The sequence below is a fragment of the Leiobunum rupestre genome, chromosome 1 (assembly GCF_980474605.1).
Source record: "Leiobunum rupestre chromosome 1, qqLeiRupe1.1.hap1, whole genome shotgun sequence".
NCBI classification, from domain to species: Eukaryota; Metazoa; Arthropoda; class Arachnida; order Opiliones; family Sclerosomatidae; genus Leiobunum; species Leiobunum rupestre.
Genome location: NC_143384.1, coordinates 65,319,256 through 65,335,199, shown reverse-complemented (window position 1 = coordinate 65,335,199; position 15,944 = coordinate 65,319,256). Strand labels below are relative to the sequence as shown.

Sequence of the window (15,944 nt, the reverse complement as noted above, 5' to 3'; positions counted from 1 at the left end):
CATCTCTATCAATGCCAGACGAACGTCGGTAAATAGTTTAATTTTTGGATTTCGAATTACATAACTTCCGTTTTTTTTCAAGGTCACGAATATATCCTTAATCAGATCGGCCGAACGTTTCTTAAGTTCAAATTAAAGGAACGGCTTTCAAGCTGCGGCTCTACCCCGGACCGTTAAATGATTTGTTTAAGGTTCTCCAGACTAAGCAAATTGAGCGTTTCTCAAAGCGGAAAAGACGTTACATTGCCGTTAGTTATAAAACTGACAACGAATAAAAAGTCGCTACATTTACCCGCCCGAACTGGGGCTCGAACCCAGGACCGTTAGGTTAAAAGCCTAACGCTCTACCGACTGAGCTATCCGGGCTCTGCCGTATTCTATCTTCATGAAAAATGTGGTAATGGACGAGACATTTATTCTCTCCAGTTAATATAACATTTTAACCATATTTCGTTAGGGACGTTCTAACGATTGAAAGGTCGCAACTCGAGAAGCGTCGTTGACTGGGAGGAGTGGCGTCCTCTTGTAATCCAGCGTCTTGGAAGTCGGAATTCGAGGATGGTGTGAGGGTGGAGACTCTGATGATCATCACGCTGTGGAGATTTAACGTCCGCTCAAAGTTTACCGTCAATATGGTGCGCTCGGGGGAGCTCGAAGTGAACCAGGTTTCTTAACGAGGTACGTAGCGGCTTAGGGCAGAAATGAAGCAAGCAAAAGTACCCGCGGAAAACCGTCGTAGGGTTGCGTTTAAGAGCAGGGTTTGATTATCAGACCACCCAAGAAAGTCAAACTCGATTCTTTTGGCTTTTGTTTAAACTAACATGAAAAAGAGTTGCTATGAAAAAGAAAAAAACGGGAATATTTTTTGAAAACAAAACTTTTTTTAAAAAATTCCATTATGGCCGACGATAAATAATGTTGGTGACAGTGACCAATTGTCATCTCTATCAATGCCAGACGAACGTCGGTAAATAGTTTAATTTTTGGATTTCGAATTACATAACTTCCGTTTTTTTTTAAGGTCACGAATATATCCTTAATCAGATCGGCCGAACGTTTCTTAAGTTCAAATTAAAGGAACGGCTTTCAAGCTGCGGCTCTACCCCGGACCGTTAAATGATTTGTTTAAGGTTCTCCAGACTAAGCAAATTGAGCGTTTCTCAAAGCGGAAAAGACGTTACATTGCCGTTAGTTATAAAACTGACAACGAATAAAAAGTCGCTACATTTACCCGCCCGAACTGGGGCTCGAACCCAGGACCGTTAGGTTAAAAGCCTAACGCTCTACCGACTGAGCTATCCGGGCTCTGCCGTATTCTATCTTCATGAAAAATGTGGTAATGGACGAGACATTTATTCTCTCCAGTTAATATAACATTTTAACCATATTTCGTTAGGGACGTTCTAACGATTGAAAGGTCGCAACTCGAGAAGCGTCGTTGACTGGGAGGAGTGGCGTCCTCTTGTAATCCAGCGTCTTGGAAGTCGGAATTCGAGGATGGTGTGAGGGTGGAGACTCTGATGATCATCACGCTGTGGAGATTTAACGTCCGCTCAAAGTTTACCGTCAATATGGTGCGCTCGGGGGAGCTCGAAGTGAACCAGGTTTCTTAACGAGGTACGTAGCGGCTTAGGGCAGAAATGAAGCAAGCAAAAGTACCCGCGGAAAACCGTCGTAGGGTTGCGTTTAAGAGCAGGGTTTGATTATCAGACCACCCAAGAAAGTCAAACTCGATTCTTTTGGCTTTTGTTTAAACTAACATGAAAAAGAGTTGCTATGAAAAAGAAAAAAACGGGAATATTTTTTGAAAACAAAACTTTTTTTAAAAAATTCCATTATGGCCGACGATAAATAATGTTGGTGACAGTGACCAATTGTCATCTCTATCAATGCCAGACGAACGTCGGTAAATAGTTTAATTTTTGGATTTCGAATTACATAACTTCCGTTTTTTTTTAAGGTCACGAATATATCCTTAATCAGATCGGCCGAACGTTTCTTAAGTTCAAATTAAAGGAACGGCTTTCAAGCTGCGGCTCTACCCCGGACCGTTAAATGATTTGTTTAAGGTTCTCCAGACTAAGCAAATTGAGCGTTTCTCAAAGCGGAAAAGACGTTACATTGCCTGTAGTTATAAAACTGACAACGAATAAAAAGTCGCTACATTTACCCGCCCGAACTGGGGCTCGAACCCAGGACCGTTAGGTTAAAAGCCTAACGCTCTACCGACTGAGCTATCCGGGCTCTGCCGTATTCTATCTTCATGAAAAATGTGGTAATGGACGGGACATTTATTCTCTCCAGTTAATATAACATTTTAACCATATTTCGTTAGGGACGTTCTAACGATTGAAAGGTCGCAACTCAAGAAGCGTCGTTGACTGGGAGGAGTGGCGTCCTCTTGTAATCCAGCGTCTTGGAAGTCGGAATTCGAGGATGGTGTGAGGTTGGAGACTCTGATGATCATCACGCTGTGGAGATTTAACGTCCGCTCGAAGTTTACCGTCAATATGGTGCGCTCGGGGGAGCTCGAAGTGAACCAGGTTTCTTAACGAGGTACGTAGCGGCTTAGGGCAGAAATGCAGCAAGCAAAAGTACCCGCGGAAAACCGTCGTAGGGTTGCGTTTAAGAGCAGGGTTTGATTATCAGACCACCCAAGAAAGTCAAACTCGATTCTTTTGGCTTTTGTTTAAACTAACATGAAAAAGAGTTGCTATGAAAAAGAAAAAAACGGGAATATTTTTTGAAAACAAAACTTTTTTTTAAAAATTAAATTATCGCCGACGATAAATAATTTTGGTGACAGTGACCAATTGTCATCTCTATCAATGCCAGACGAACGTCGGTAAATAGTTTAATTTTTGGATTTCGAATTACATAACTTCCGTTTTTTTTCAAGGTCACGAATATATCCTTAATCAGATCGGCCGAACGTTTCTTAAGTTCAAATTAAAGGAACGGCTTTCAAGCTGCGGCTCTACCCCGGACCGTTAAATGATTTGTTTAAGGTTCTCCAGACTAAGCAAATTGAGCGTTTCTCAAAGCGGAAAAGACGTTACATTGCCGTTAGTTATAAAACTGACAACGAATAAAAAGTCGCTACATTTACCCGCCCGAACTGGGGCTCGAACCCAGGACCGTTAGGTTAAAAGCCTAACGCTCTACCGACTGAGCTATCCGGGCTCTGCCGTATTCTATCTTCATGAAAAATGTGGTAATGGACGAGACATTTATTCTCTCCAGTTAATATAACATTTTAACCATATTTCGTTAGGGACGTTCTAACGATTGAAAGGTCGCAACTCGAGAAGCGTCGTTGACTGGGAGGAGTGGCGTCCTCTTGTAATCCAGCGTCTTGGAAGTCGGAATTCGAGGATGGTGTGAGGGTGGAGACTCTGATGATCATCACGCTGTGGAGATTTAACGTCCGCTCAAAGTTTACCGTCAATATGGTGCGCTCGGGGGAGCTCGAAGTGAACCAGGTTTCTTAACGAGGTACGTAGCGGCTTAGGGCAGAAATGAAGCAAGCAAAAGTACCCGCGGAAAACCGTCGTAGGGTTGCGTTTAAGAGCAGGGTTTGATTATCAGACCACCCAAGAAAGTCAAACTCGATTCTTTTGGCTTTTGTTTAAACTAACATGAAAAAGAGTTGCTATGAAAAAGAAAAAAACGGGAATATTTTTTGAAAACAAAACTTTTTTTAAAAAATTCCATTATGGCCGACGATAAATAATGTTGGTGACAGTGACCAATTGTCATCTCTATCAATGCCAGACGAACGTCGGTAAATAGTTTAATTTTTGGATTTCGAATTACATAACTTCCGTTTTTTTTTAAGGTCACGAATATATCCTTAATCAGATCGGCCGAACGTTTCTTAAGTTCAAATTAAAGGAACGGCTTTCAAGCTGCGGCTCTACCCCGGACCGTTAAATGATTTGTTTAAGGTTCTCCAGACTAAGCAAATTGAGCGTTTCTCAAAGCGGAAAAGACGTTACATTGCCTGTAGTTATAAAACTGACAACGAATAAAAAGTCGCTACATTTACCCGCCCGAACTGGGGCTCGAACCCAGGACCGTTAGGTTAAAAGCCTAACGCTCTACCGACTGAGCTATCCGGGCTCTGCCGTATTCTATCTTCATGAAAAATGTGGTAATGGACGGGACATTTATTCTCTCCAGTTAATATAACATTTTAACCATATTTCGTTAGGGACGTTCTAACGATTGAAAGGTCGCAACTCAAGAAGCGTCGTTGACTGGGAGGAGTGGCGTCCTCTTGTAATCCAGCGTCTTGGAAGTCGGAATTCGAGGATGGTGTGAGGTTGGAGACTCTGATGATCATCACGCTGTGGAGATTTAACGTCCGCTCGAAGTTTACCGTCAATATGGTGCGCTCGGGGGAGCTCGAAGTGAACCAGGTTTCTTAACGAGGTACGTAGCGGCTTAGGGCAGAAATGCAGCAAGCAAAAGTACCCGCGGAAAACCGTCGTAGGGTTGCGTTTAAGAGCAGGGTTTGATTATCAGACCACCCAAGAAAGTCAAACTCGATTCTTTTGGCTTTTGTTTAAACTAACATGAAAAAGAGTTGCTATGAAAAAGAAAAAAACGGGAATATTTTTTGAAAACAAAACTTTTTTTTAAAAAATTCCATTATCGCCGACGATAAATAATTTTGGTGACAGTGACCAATTGTCATCTCTATCAATGCCAGACGAACGTCGGTAAATAGTTTAATTTTTGGATTTCGAATTACATAACTTCCGTTTTTTTTCAAGGTCACGAATATATCCTTAATCAGATCGGCCGAACGTTTCTTAAGTTCAAATTAAAGGAACGGCTTTCAAGCTGCGGCTCTACCCCGGACCGTTAAATGATTTGTTTAAGGTTCTCCAGACTAAGCAAATTGAGCGTTTCTCAAAGCGGAAAAGACGTTACATTGCCGTTAGTTATAAAACTGACAACGAATAAAAAGTCGCTACATTTACCCGCCCGAACTGGGGCTCGAACCCAGGACCGTTAGGTTAAAAGCCTAACGCTCTACCGACTGAGCTATCCGGGCTCTGCCGTATTCTATCTTCATGAAAAATGTGGTAATGGACGAGACATTTATTCTCTCCAGTTAATATAACATTTTAACCATATTTCGTTAGGGACGTTCTAACGATTGAAAGGTCGCAACTCGAGAAGCGTCGTTGACTGGGAGGAGTGGCGTCCTCTTGTAATCCAGCGTCTTGGAAGTCGGAATTCGAGGATGGTGTGAGGGTGAAGACTCTGATGATCATCACGCTGTGGAGATTTAACGTCCGCTCAAAGTTTACCGTCAATATGGTGCGCTCGGGGGAGCTCGAAGTGAACCAGGTTTCTTAACGAGGTACGTAGCGGCTTAGGGCAGAAATGAAGCAAGCAAAAGTACCCGCGGAAAACCGTCGTAGGGTTGCGTTTAAGAGCAGGGTTTGATTATCAGACCACCCAAGAAAGTCAAACTCGATTCTTTTGGCTTTTGTTTAAACTAACATGAAAAAGAGTTGCTATGAAAAAGAAAAAAACGGGAATATTTTTTGAAAACAAAACTTTTTTTAAAAAATTCCATTATCGCCGACGATAAATAATGTTGGTGACAGTGACCAATTGTCATCTCTATCAATGCCAGACGAACGTCGGTAAATAGTTTAATTTTTGGATTTCGAATTACATAACTTCCGTTTTTTTTCAAGGTCACGAATATATCCTTAATCAGATCGGCCGAACGTTTCTTAAGTTCAAATTAAAGGAACGGCTTTCAAGCTGCGGCTCTACCCCGGACCGTTAAATGATTTGTTTAAGGTTCTCCAGACTAAGCAAATTGAGCGTTTCTCAAAGCGGAAAAGACGTTACATTGCCGTTAGTTATAAAACTGACAACGAATAAAAAGTCGCTACATTTACCCGCCCGAACTGGGGCTCGAACCCAGGACCGTTAGGTTAAAAGCCTAACGCTCTACCGACTGAGCTATCCGGGCTCTGCCGTATTCTATCTTCATGAAAAATGTGGTAATGGACGGGACATTTATTCTCTCCAGTTAATATAACATTTTAACCATATTTCGTTAGGGACGTTCTAACGATTGAAAGGTCGCAACTCAAGAAGCGTCGTTGACTGGGAGGAGTGGCGTCCTCTTGTAATCCAGCGTCTTGGAAGTCGGAATTCGAGGATGGTGTGAGGTTGGAGACTCTGATGATCATCACGCTGTGGAGATTTAACGTCCGCTCGAAGTTTACCGTCAATATGGTGCGCTCGGGGGAGCTCGAAGTGAACCAGGTTTCTTAACGAGGTACGTAGCGGCTTAGGGCAGAAATGCAGCAAGCAAAAGTACCCGCGGAAAACCGTCGTAGGGTTGCGTTTAAGAGCAGGGTTTGATTATCAGACCACCCAAGAAAGTCAAACTCGATTCTTTTGGCTTTTGTTTAAACTAACATGAAAAAGAGTTGCTATGAAAAAGAAAAAAACGGGAATATTTTTTGAAAACAAAACTTTTTTTAAAAAATTCCATTATCGCCGACGATAAATAATGTTGGTGACAGTGACCAATTGTCATCTCTATCAATGCCAGACGAACGTCGGTAAATAGTTTAATTTTTGGATTTCGAATTACATAACTTCCGTTTTTTTTCAAGGTCACGAATATATCCTTAATCAGATCGGCCGAACGTTTCTTAAGTTCAAATTAAAGGAACGGCTTTCAAGCTGCGGCTCTACCCCGGACCGTTAAATGATTTGTTTAAGGTTCTCCAGACTAAGCAAATTGAGCGTTTCTCAAAGCGGAAAAGACGTTACATTGCCGTTAGTTATAAAACTGACAACGAATAAAAAGTCGCTACATTTACCCGCCCGAACTGGGGCTCGAACCCAGGACCGTTAGGTTAAAAGCCTAACGCTCTACCGACTGAGCTATCCGGGCTCTGCCGTATTCTATCTTCATGAAAAATGTGGTAATGGACGGGACATTTATTCTCTCCAGTTAATATAACATTTTAACCATATTTCGTTAGGGACGTTCTAACGATTGAAAGGTCGCAACTCAAGAAGCGTCGTTGACTGGGAGGAGTGGCGTCCTCTTGTAATCCAGCGTCTTGGAAGTCGGAATTCGAGGATGGTGTGAGGTTGGAGACTCTGATGATCATCACGCTGTGGAGATTTAACGTCCGCTCGAAGTTTACCGTCAATATGGTGCGCTCGGGGGAGCTCGAAGTGAACCAGGTTTCTTAACGAGGTACGTAGCGGCTTAGGGCAGAAATGCAGCAAGCAAAAGTACCCGCGGAAAACCGTCGTAGGGTTGCGTTTAAGAGCAGGGTTTGATTATCAGACCACCCAAGAAAGTCAAACTCGATTCTTTTGGCTTTTGTTTAAACTAACATGAAAAAGAGTTGCTATGAAAAAGAAAAAAACGGGAATATTTTTTGAAAACAAAACTTTTTTTAAAAAATTCCATTATCGCCGACGATAAATAATGTTGGTGACAGTGACCAATTGTCATCTCTATCAATGCCAGACGAACGTCGGTAAATAGTTTAATTTTTGGATTTCGAATTACATAACTTCCGTTTTTTTTCAAGGTCACGAATATATCCTTAATCAGATCGGCCGAACGTTTCTTAAGTTCAAATTAAAGGAACGGCTTTCAAGCTGCGGCTCTACCCCGGACCGTTAAATGATTTGTTTAAGGTTCTCCAGACTAAGCAAATTGAGCGTTTCTCAAAGCGGAAAAGACGTTACATTGCCGTTAGTTATAAAACTGACAACGAATAAAAAGTCGCTACATTTACCCGCCCGAACTGGGGCTCGAACCCAGGACCGTAAGGTTAAAAGCCTAACGCTCTACCGACTGAGCTATCCGGGCTCTGCCGTATTCTATCTTCATGAAAAATGTGGTAATGGACGAGACATTTATTCTCTCCAGTTAATATAACATTTTAACCATATTTCGTTAGGGACGTTCTAACGATTGAAAGGTCGCAACTCGAGAAGCGTCGTTGACTGGGAGGAGTGGCGTCCTCTTGTAATCCAGCGTCTTGGAAGTCGGAATTCGAGGATGGTGTGAGGGTGGAGACTCTGATGATCATCACGCTGTGGAGATTTAACGTCCGCTCAAAGTTTACCGTCAATATGGTGCGATCGGGGGAGCTCGAAGTGAACCAGGTTTCTTAACGAGGTACGTAGCGGCTTAGGGCAGAAATGAAGCAAGCAAAAGTACCCGCGGAAAACCGTCGTAGGGTTGCGTTTAAGAGCAGGGTTTGATTATCAGACCACCCAAGAAAGTCAAACTCGATTCTTTTGGCTTTTGTTTAAACTAACATGAAAAAGAGTTGCTATGAAAAAGAAAAAAACGGGAATATTTTTTGAAAACAAAACTTTTTTTTAAAAATTAAATTATCGCCGACGATAAATAATGTTGGTGACAGTGACCAATTGTCATCTCTATCAATGCCAGACGAACGTCGGTAAATAGTTTAATTTTTGGATTTCGAATTACATAACTTCCGTTTTTTTTCAAGGTCACGAATATATCCTTAATCAGATCGGCCGAACGTTTCTTAAGTTCAAATTAAAGGAACGGCTTTCAAGCTGCGGCTCTACCCCGGACCGTTAAATGATTTGTTTAAGGTTCTCCAGACTAAGCAAATTGAGCGTTTCTCAAAGCGGAAAAGACGTTACATTGCCGTTAGTTATAAAACTGACAACGAATAAAAAGTCGCTACATTTACCCGCCCGAACTGGGGCTCGAACCCAGGACCGTTAGGTTAAAAGCCTAACGCTCTACCGACTGAGCTATCCGGGCTCTGCCGTATTCTATCTTCATGAAAAATGTGGTAATGGACGAGACATTTATTCTCTCCAGTTAATATAACATTTTAACCATATTTCGTTAGGGACGTTCTAACGATTGAAAGGTCGCAACTCGAGAAGCGTCGTTGACTGGGAGGAGTGGCGTCCTCTTGTAATCCAGCGTCTTGGAAGTCGGAATTCGAGGATGGTATGAGGGTGGAGACTCTGATGATCATCACGCTGTGGAGATTTAACGTCCGCTCAAAGTTTACCGTCAATATGGTGCGCTCGGGGGAGCTCGAAGTGAACCAGGTTTCTTAACGAGGTACGTAGCGGCTTAGGGCAGAAATGAAGCAAGCAAAAGTACCCGCGGAAAACCGTCGTAGGGTTGCGTTTAAGAGCAGGGTTTGATTATCAGACCACCCAAGAAAGTCAAACTCGATTCTTTTGGCTTTTGTTTAAACTAACATGAAAAAGAGTTGCTATGAAAAAGAAAAAAACGGGAATATTTTTTGAAAACAAAACTTTTTTTAAAAAATTCCATTATCGCCGACGATAAATAATGTTGGTGACAGTGACCAATTGTCATCTCTATCAATGCCAGACGAACGTCGGTAAATAGTTTAATTTTTGGATTTCGAATTACATAACTTCCGTTTTTTTTCAAGGTCACGAATATATCCTTAATCAGATCGGCCGAACGTTTCTTAAGTTCAAATTAAAGGAACGGCTTTCAAGCTGCGGCTCTACCCCGGACCGTTAAATGATTTGTTTAAGGTTCTCCAGACTAAGCAAATTGAGCGTTTCTCAAAGCGGAAAAGACGTTACATTGCCGTTAGTTATAAAACTGACAACGAATAAAAAGTCGCTACATTTACCCGCCCGAACTGGGGCTCGAACCCAGGACCGTTAGGTTAAAAGCCTAACGCTCTACCGACTGAGCTATCCGGGCTCTGCCGTATTCTATCTTCATGAAAAATGTGGTAATGGACGAGACATTTATTCTCTCCAGTTAATATAACATTTTAACCATATTTCGTTAGGGACGTTCTAACGATTGAAAGGTCGCAACTCGAGAAGCGTCGTTGACTGGGAGGAGTGGCGTCCTCTTGTAATCCAGCGTCTTGGAAGTCGGAATTCGAGGATGGTGTGAGGGTGGAGACTCTGATGATCATCACGCTGTGGAGATTTAACGTCCGCTCAAAGTTTACCGTCAATATGGTGCGATCGGGGGAGCTCGAAGTGAACCAGGTTTCTTAACGAGGTACGTAGCGGCTTAGGGCAGAAATGAAGCAAGCAAAAGTACCCGCGGAAAACCGTCGTAGGGTTGCGTTTAAGAGCAGGGTTTGATTATCAGACCACCCAAGAAAGTCAAACTCGATTCTTTTGGCTTTTGTTTAAACTAACATGAAAAAGAGTTGCTATGAAAAAGAAAAAAACGGGAATATTTTTTGAAAACAAAACTTTTTTTTAAAAATTAAATTATCGCCGACGATAAATAATGTTGGTGACAGTGACCAATTGTCATCTCTATCAATGCCAGACGAACGTCGGTAAATAGTTTAATTTTTGGATTTCGAATTACATAACTTCCGTTTTTTTTCAAGGTCACGAATATATCCTTAATCAGATCGGCCGAACGTTTCTTAAGTTCAAATTAAAGGAACGGCTTTCAAGCTGCGGCTCTACCCCGGACCGTTAAATGATTTGTTTAAGGTTCTCCAGACTAAGCAAATTGAGCGTTTCTCAAAGCGGAAAAGACGTTACATTGCCGTTAGTTATAAAACTGACAACGAATAAAAAGTCGCTACATTTACCCGCCCGAACTGGGGCTCGAACCCAGGACCGTTAGGTTAAAAGCCTAACGCTCTACCGACTGAGCTATCCGGGCTCTGCCGTATTCTATCTTCATGAAAAATGTGGTAATGGACGAGACATTTATTCTCTCAAGTTAATATAACATTTTAACCATATTTCGTTAGGGACGTTCTAACGATTGAAAGGTCGCAACTCGAGAAGCGTCGTTGACTGGGAGGAGTGGCGTCCTCTTGTAATCCAGCGTCTTGGAAGTCGGAATTCGAGGATGGTATGAGGGTGGAGACTCTGATGATCATCACGCTGTGGAGATTTAACGTCCGCTCAAAGTTTACCGTCAATATGGTGCGCTCGGGGGAGCTCGAAGTGAACCAGGTTTCTTAACGAGGTACGTAGCGGCTTAGGGCAGAAATGAAGCAAGCAAAAGTACCCGCGGAAAACCGTCGTAGGGTTGCGTTTAAGAGCAGGGTTTGATTATCAGACCACCCAAGAAAGTCAAACTCGATTCTTTTGGCTTTTGTTTAAACTAACATGAAAAAGAGTTGCTATGAAAAAGAAAAAAACGGGAATATTTTTTGAAAACAAAACTTTTTTTTAAAAATTAAATTATCGCCGACGATAAATAATGTTGGTGACAGTGACCAATTGTCATCTCTATCAATGCCAGACGAACGTCGGTAAATAGTTTAATTTTTGGATTTCGAATTACATAACTTCCGTTTTTTTTCAAGGTCACGAATATATCCTTAATCAGATCGGCCGAACGTTTCTTAAGTTCAAATTAAAGGAACGGCTTTCAAGCTGCGGCTCTACCCCGGACCGTTAAATGATTTGTTTAAGGTTCTCCAGACTAAGCAAATTGAGCGTTTCTCAAAGCGGAAAAGACGTTACATTGCCGTTAGTTATAAAACTGACAACGAATAAAAAATCGCTACATTTACCCGCCCGAACTGGGGCTCGAACCCAGGACCGTTAGGTTAAAAGCCTAACGCTCTACCGACTGAGCTATCCGGGCTCTGCCGTATTCTATCTTCATGAAAAATGTGGTAATGGACGAGACATTTATTCTCTCCAGTTAATATAACATTTTAACCATATTTCGTTAGGGACGTTCTAACGATTGAAAGGTCGCAACTCGAGAAGCGTCGTTGACTGGGAGGAGTGGCGTCCTCTTGTAATCAAGCGTCTTGGAAGTCGGAATTCGAGGATGGTGTGAGGGTGGAGACTCTGATGATCATCACGCTGTGGAGATTTAACGTCCGCTCGAAGTTTACCGTCAATATGGTGCGCTCGGGGGAGCTCGAAGTGAACCAGGTTTCTTAACGAGGTACGTAGCGGCTTAGGGCAGAAATGCAGCAAGCAAAAGTACCCGCGGAAAACCATCGTAGGGTTGCGTTTAAGAGCAGGGTTTGATTATCAGACCACCCAAGAAAGTCAAACTCGATTCTTTTGGCTTTTGTTTAAACTAACATGAAAAAGAGTTGCTATGAAAAAGAAAAAAACGGGAATATTTTTTGAAAACAAAACTTTTTTTTTAAAAATTCCATTATCGCCGACGATAAATAATGTTGGTGACAGTGACCAATTGTCATCTCTATCAATGCCAGACGAACGTCGGTAAATAGTTTAATTTTTGGATTTCGAATTACATAACTTCCGTTTTTTTTCAAGGTCACGAATATATCCTTAATCAGATCGGCCGAACGTTTCTTAAGTTCAAATTAAAGGAAAGGCTTTCAAGCTGCGGCTCTACCCCGGACCGTTAAATGATTTGTTTAAGGTTCTCCAGACTAAGCAAATTGAGCGTTTCTCAAAGCGGAAAAGACGTTACATTGCCGTTAGTTATAAAACTGACAACGAATAAAAAATCGCTACATTTACCCGCCCGAACTGGGGCTCGAACCCAGGACCGTTAGGTTAAAAGCCTAACGCTCTACCGACTGAGCTATCCGGGCTCTGCCGTATTCTATCTTCATGAAAAATGTGGTAATGGACGAGACATTTATTCTCTCCAGTTAATATAACATTTTAACCATATTTCGTTAGGGACGTTCTAACGATTGAAAGGTCGCAACTCGAGAAGCGTCGTTGACTGGGAGGAGTGGCGTCCTCTTGTAATCCAGCGTCTTGGAAGTCGGAATTCGAGGATGGTGTGAGGGTGGAGACTCTGATGATCATCACGCTGTGGAGATTTAACGTCCGCTCGAAGTTTACCGTCAATATGGTGCGCTCGGGGGAGCTCGAAGTGAACCAGGTTTCTTAACGAGGTACGTAGCGGCTTAGGGCAGAAATGCAGCAAGCAAAAGTACCCGCGTAAAACCGTCGTAGGGTTGCGTTTAAGAGCAGGGTTTGATTATCAGACCACCCAAGAAAGTCAAACTCGATTCTTTTGGCTTTTGTTTAAACTAACATGAAAAAGAGTTGCTATGAAAAAGAAAAAAACGGGAATATTTTTTGAAAACAAAACTTTTTTTTTAAAAATTCCATTATCGCCGACGATAAATAATGTTGGTGACAGTGACCAATTGTCATCTCTATCAATGCCAGACGAACGTCGGTAAATAGTTTAATTTTTGGATTTCGAATTACATAACTTCCGTTTTTTTTCAAGGTCACGAATATATCCTTAATCAGATCGGCCGAACGTTTCTTAAGTTCAAATTAAAGGAAAGGCTTTCAAGCTGCGGCTCTACCCCGGACCGTTAAATGATTTGTTTAAGGTTCTCCAGACTAAGCAAATTGAGCGTTTCTCAAAGCGGAAAAGACGTTACATTGCCGTTAGTTATAAAACTGACAACGAATAAAAAATCGCTACATTTACCCGCCCGAACTGGGGCTCGAACCCAGGACCGTTAGGTTAAAAGCCTAACGCTCTACCGACTGAGCTATCCGGGCTCTGCCGTATTCTATCTTCATGAAAAATGTGGTAATGGACGAGACATTTATTCTCTCCAGTTAATATAACATTTTAACCATATTTCGTTAGGGACGTTCTAACGATTGAAAGGTCGCAACTCGAGAAGCGTCGTTGACTGGGAGGAGTGGCGTCCTCTTGTAATCCAGCGTCTTGGAAGTCGGAATTCGAGGATGGTGTGAGGGTGGAGACTCTGATGATCATCACGCTGTGGAGATTTAACGTCCGCTCGAAGTTTACCGTCAATATGGTGCGCTCGGGGGAGCTCGAAGTGAACCAGGTTTCTTAACGAGGTACGTAGCGGCTTAGGGCAGAAATGCAGCAAGCAAAAGTACCCGCGGAAAACCGTCGTAGGGTTGCGTTTAAGAGCAGGGTTTGATTATCAGACCACCCAAGAAAGTCAAACTCGATTCTTTTGGCTTTTGTTTAAACTAACATGAAAAAGAGTTGCTATGAAAAAGAAAAAAACGGGAATATTTTTTGAAAACAAAACTTTTTTTTTAAAAATTCCATTATCGCCGACGATAAATAATGTTGGTGACAGTGACCAATTGTCATCTCTATCAATGCCAGACGAACGTCGGTAAATAGTTTAATTTTTGGATTTCGAATTACATAACTTCCGTTTTTTTTCAAGGTCACGAATATATCCTTAATCAGATCGGCCGAACGTTTCTTAAGTTCAAATTAAAGGAAAGGCTTTCAAGCTGCGGCTCTACCCCGGACCGTTAAATGATTTGTTTAAGGTTCTCCAGACTAAGCAAATTGAGCGTTTCTCAAAGCGGAAAAGACGTTACATTGCCGTTAGTTATAAAACTGACAACGAATAAAAAATCGCTACATTTACCCGCCCGAACTGGGGCTCGAACCCAGGACCGTTAGGTTAAAAGCCTAACGCTCTACCGACTGAGCTATCCGGGCTCTGCCGTATTCTATCTTCATGAAAAATGTGGTAATGGACGAGACATTTATTCTCTCCAGTTAATATAACATTTTAACCATATTTCGTTAGGGACGTTCTAACGATTGAAAGGTCGCAACTCGAGAAGCGTCGTTGACTGGGAGGAGTGGCGTCCTCTTGTAATCCAGCGTCTTGGAAGTCGGAATTCGAGGATGGTGTGAGGGTGGAGACTCTGATGATCATCACGCTGTGGAGATTTAACGTCCGCTCGAAGTTTACCGTCAATATGGTGCGCTCGGGGGAGCTCGAAGTGAACCAGGTTTCTTAACGAGGTACGTAGCGGCTTAGGGCAGAAATGCAGCAAGCAAAAGTACCCGCGGAAAACCGTCGTAGGGTTGCGTTTAAGAGCAGGGTTTGATTATCAGACCACCCAAGAAAGTCAAACTCGATTCTTTTGGCTTTTGTTTAAACTAACATGAAAAAGAGTTGCTATGAAAAAGAAAAAAACGGGAATATTTTTTGAAAACAAAACTTTTTTTTTAAAAATTCCATTATCGCCGACGATAAATAATGTTGGTGACAGTGACCAATTGTCATCTCTATCAATGCCAGACGAACGTCGGTAAATAGTTTAATTTTTGGATTTCGAATTACATAACTTCCGTTTTTTTTCAAGGTCACGAATATATCCTTAATCAGATCGGCCGAACGTTTCTTAAGTTCAAATTAAAGGAAAGGCTTTCAAGCTGCGGCTCTACCCCGGACCGTTAAATGATTTGTTTAAGGTTCTCCAGACTAAGCAAATTGAGCGTTTCTCAAAGCGGAAAAGACGTTACATTGCCGTTAGTTATAAAACTGACAACGAATAAAAAATCGCTACATTTACCCGCCCGAACTGGGGCTCGAACCCAGGACCGTTAGGTTAAAAGCCTAACGCTCTACCGACTGAGCTATCCGGGCTCTGCCGTATTCTATCTTCATGAAAAATGTGGTAATGGACGAGACATTTATTCTCTCCAGTTAATATAACATTTTAACCATATTTCGTTAGGGACGTTCTAACGATTGAAAGGTCGCAACTCGAGAAGCGTCGTTGACTGGGAGGAGTGGCGTCCTCTTGTAATCCAGCGTCTTGGAAGTCGGAATTCGAGGATGGTGTGAGGGTGGAGACTCTGATGATCATCACGCTGTGGAGATTTAACGTCCGCTCGAAGTTTACCGTCAATATGGTGCGCTCGGGGGAGCTCGAAGTGAACCAGGTTTCTTAACGAGGTACGTAGCGGCTTAGGGCAGAAATGCAGCAAGCAAAAGTACCCGCGGAAAACCGTCGTAGGGTTGCGTTTAAGAGCAGGGTTTGATTATCAGACCACCCAAGAAAGTCAAACTCGATTCTTTTGGCTTTTGTTTAAACTAACATGAAAAAGAGTTGCTATGAAAAAGAAAAAAACGGGAATATTTTTTGAAAACAAAACTTTTTTTTTAAAAATTCCATTATCGCCGACGATAAAT

At 42.2% G+C, this 15,944-nt stretch overlaps 34 non-coding genes across 34 annotated transcripts; 17 read left to right on the top strand and 17 right to left on the bottom strand.

Annotated features, from left to right (window-relative positions):
* Positions 1-293: 293 nt before the first annotated feature.
* On the bottom strand, positions 294-366 carry TRNAK-UUU (transfer RNA lysine (anticodon UUU)). Its single transcript has one exon. It is a non-coding gene; the product is annotated as a tRNA-Lys (tRNA).
* Positions 367-502: 136 nt separating this feature from the next.
* LOC149965480 (signal recognition particle RNA) lies at positions 503-801 on the top strand. The gene has a single exon (XR_016472959.1).
* A 431-nt stretch (positions 802-1,232) lies between these two features.
* Positions 1,233-1,305, bottom strand: TRNAK-UUU (transfer RNA lysine (anticodon UUU)). The gene has a single exon. It is a non-coding gene; the product is annotated as a tRNA-Lys (tRNA).
* A 136-nt stretch (positions 1,306-1,441) lies between these two features.
* LOC149965478 (signal recognition particle RNA) lies at positions 1,442-1,740 on the top strand. Its single transcript, XR_016472958.1, has one exon.
* Positions 1,741-2,171: 431 nt separating this feature from the next.
* Positions 2,172-2,244, bottom strand: TRNAK-UUU (transfer RNA lysine (anticodon UUU)). Its single transcript has one exon. It is a non-coding gene; the product is annotated as a tRNA-Lys (tRNA).
* A 136-nt stretch (positions 2,245-2,380) lies between these two features.
* LOC149965476 (signal recognition particle RNA) lies at positions 2,381-2,679 on the top strand. Its single transcript, XR_016474025.1, has one exon.
* Positions 2,680-3,110: 431 nt separating this feature from the next.
* TRNAK-UUU (transfer RNA lysine (anticodon UUU)) lies at positions 3,111-3,183 on the bottom strand. The gene has a single exon. It is a non-coding gene; the product is annotated as a tRNA-Lys (tRNA).
* Positions 3,184-3,319: 136 nt separating this feature from the next.
* Positions 3,320-3,618, top strand: LOC149965474 (signal recognition particle RNA). Its single transcript, XR_016472957.1, has one exon.
* A 431-nt stretch (positions 3,619-4,049) lies between these two features.
* On the bottom strand, positions 4,050-4,122 carry TRNAK-UUU (transfer RNA lysine (anticodon UUU)). The gene has a single exon. It is a non-coding gene; the product is annotated as a tRNA-Lys (tRNA).
* Positions 4,123-4,258: 136 nt separating this feature from the next.
* LOC149965472 (signal recognition particle RNA) lies at positions 4,259-4,557 on the top strand. Its single transcript, XR_016474024.1, has one exon.
* A 432-nt stretch (positions 4,558-4,989) lies between these two features.
* Positions 4,990-5,062, bottom strand: TRNAK-UUU (transfer RNA lysine (anticodon UUU)). Its single transcript has one exon. It is a non-coding gene; the product is annotated as a tRNA-Lys (tRNA).
* A 136-nt stretch (positions 5,063-5,198) lies between these two features.
* LOC149965470 (signal recognition particle RNA) lies at positions 5,199-5,497 on the top strand. The gene has a single exon (XR_016473177.1).
* Positions 5,498-5,928: 431 nt separating this feature from the next.
* TRNAK-UUU (transfer RNA lysine (anticodon UUU)) lies at positions 5,929-6,001 on the bottom strand. The gene has a single exon. It is a non-coding gene; the product is annotated as a tRNA-Lys (tRNA).
* A 136-nt stretch (positions 6,002-6,137) lies between these two features.
* On the top strand, positions 6,138-6,436 carry LOC149965468 (signal recognition particle RNA). The gene has a single exon (XR_016474021.1).
* A 431-nt stretch (positions 6,437-6,867) lies between these two features.
* Positions 6,868-6,940, bottom strand: TRNAK-UUU (transfer RNA lysine (anticodon UUU)). The gene has a single exon. It is a non-coding gene; the product is annotated as a tRNA-Lys (tRNA).
* A 136-nt stretch (positions 6,941-7,076) lies between these two features.
* LOC149965466 (signal recognition particle RNA) lies at positions 7,077-7,375 on the top strand. The gene has a single exon (XR_016474020.1).
* Positions 7,376-7,806: 431 nt separating this feature from the next.
* On the bottom strand, positions 7,807-7,879 carry TRNAK-UUU (transfer RNA lysine (anticodon UUU)). The gene has a single exon. It is a non-coding gene; the product is annotated as a tRNA-Lys (tRNA).
* Positions 7,880-8,015: 136 nt separating this feature from the next.
* On the top strand, positions 8,016-8,314 carry LOC149965464 (signal recognition particle RNA). The gene has a single exon (XR_016473158.1).
* Positions 8,315-8,745: 431 nt separating this feature from the next.
* On the bottom strand, positions 8,746-8,818 carry TRNAK-UUU (transfer RNA lysine (anticodon UUU)). The gene has a single exon. It is a non-coding gene; the product is annotated as a tRNA-Lys (tRNA).
* Positions 8,819-8,954: 136 nt separating this feature from the next.
* LOC149965462 (signal recognition particle RNA) lies at positions 8,955-9,253 on the top strand. Its single transcript, XR_016472943.1, has one exon.
* Positions 9,254-9,684: 431 nt separating this feature from the next.
* On the bottom strand, positions 9,685-9,757 carry TRNAK-UUU (transfer RNA lysine (anticodon UUU)). The gene has a single exon. It is a non-coding gene; the product is annotated as a tRNA-Lys (tRNA).
* A 136-nt stretch (positions 9,758-9,893) lies between these two features.
* On the top strand, positions 9,894-10,192 carry LOC149965460 (signal recognition particle RNA). The gene has a single exon (XR_016473157.1).
* Positions 10,193-10,623: 431 nt separating this feature from the next.
* On the bottom strand, positions 10,624-10,696 carry TRNAK-UUU (transfer RNA lysine (anticodon UUU)). The gene has a single exon. It is a non-coding gene; the product is annotated as a tRNA-Lys (tRNA).
* Positions 10,697-10,832: 136 nt separating this feature from the next.
* On the top strand, positions 10,833-11,131 carry LOC149965458 (signal recognition particle RNA). The gene has a single exon (XR_016472942.1).
* A 431-nt stretch (positions 11,132-11,562) lies between these two features.
* TRNAK-UUU (transfer RNA lysine (anticodon UUU)) lies at positions 11,563-11,635 on the bottom strand. Its single transcript has one exon. It is a non-coding gene; the product is annotated as a tRNA-Lys (tRNA).
* Positions 11,636-11,771: 136 nt separating this feature from the next.
* LOC149965456 (signal recognition particle RNA) lies at positions 11,772-12,070 on the top strand. Its single transcript, XR_016473094.1, has one exon.
* A 432-nt stretch (positions 12,071-12,502) lies between these two features.
* TRNAK-UUU (transfer RNA lysine (anticodon UUU)) lies at positions 12,503-12,575 on the bottom strand. The gene has a single exon. It is a non-coding gene; the product is annotated as a tRNA-Lys (tRNA).
* A 136-nt stretch (positions 12,576-12,711) lies between these two features.
* LOC149965454 (signal recognition particle RNA) lies at positions 12,712-13,010 on the top strand. The gene has a single exon (XR_016474149.1).
* Positions 13,011-13,442: 432 nt separating this feature from the next.
* Positions 13,443-13,515, bottom strand: TRNAK-UUU (transfer RNA lysine (anticodon UUU)). Its single transcript has one exon. It is a non-coding gene; the product is annotated as a tRNA-Lys (tRNA).
* A 136-nt stretch (positions 13,516-13,651) lies between these two features.
* On the top strand, positions 13,652-13,950 carry LOC149965452 (signal recognition particle RNA). The gene has a single exon (XR_016473654.1).
* Positions 13,951-14,382: 432 nt separating this feature from the next.
* TRNAK-UUU (transfer RNA lysine (anticodon UUU)) lies at positions 14,383-14,455 on the bottom strand. Its single transcript has one exon. It is a non-coding gene; the product is annotated as a tRNA-Lys (tRNA).
* Positions 14,456-14,591: 136 nt separating this feature from the next.
* On the top strand, positions 14,592-14,890 carry LOC149965450 (signal recognition particle RNA). Its single transcript, XR_016473653.1, has one exon.
* A 432-nt stretch (positions 14,891-15,322) lies between these two features.
* On the bottom strand, positions 15,323-15,395 carry TRNAK-UUU (transfer RNA lysine (anticodon UUU)). Its single transcript has one exon. It is a non-coding gene; the product is annotated as a tRNA-Lys (tRNA).
* A 136-nt stretch (positions 15,396-15,531) lies between these two features.
* Positions 15,532-15,830, top strand: LOC149965448 (signal recognition particle RNA). The gene has a single exon (XR_016473652.1).
* The last annotated feature ends 114 nt before the right edge of the window (positions 15,831-15,944 follow it).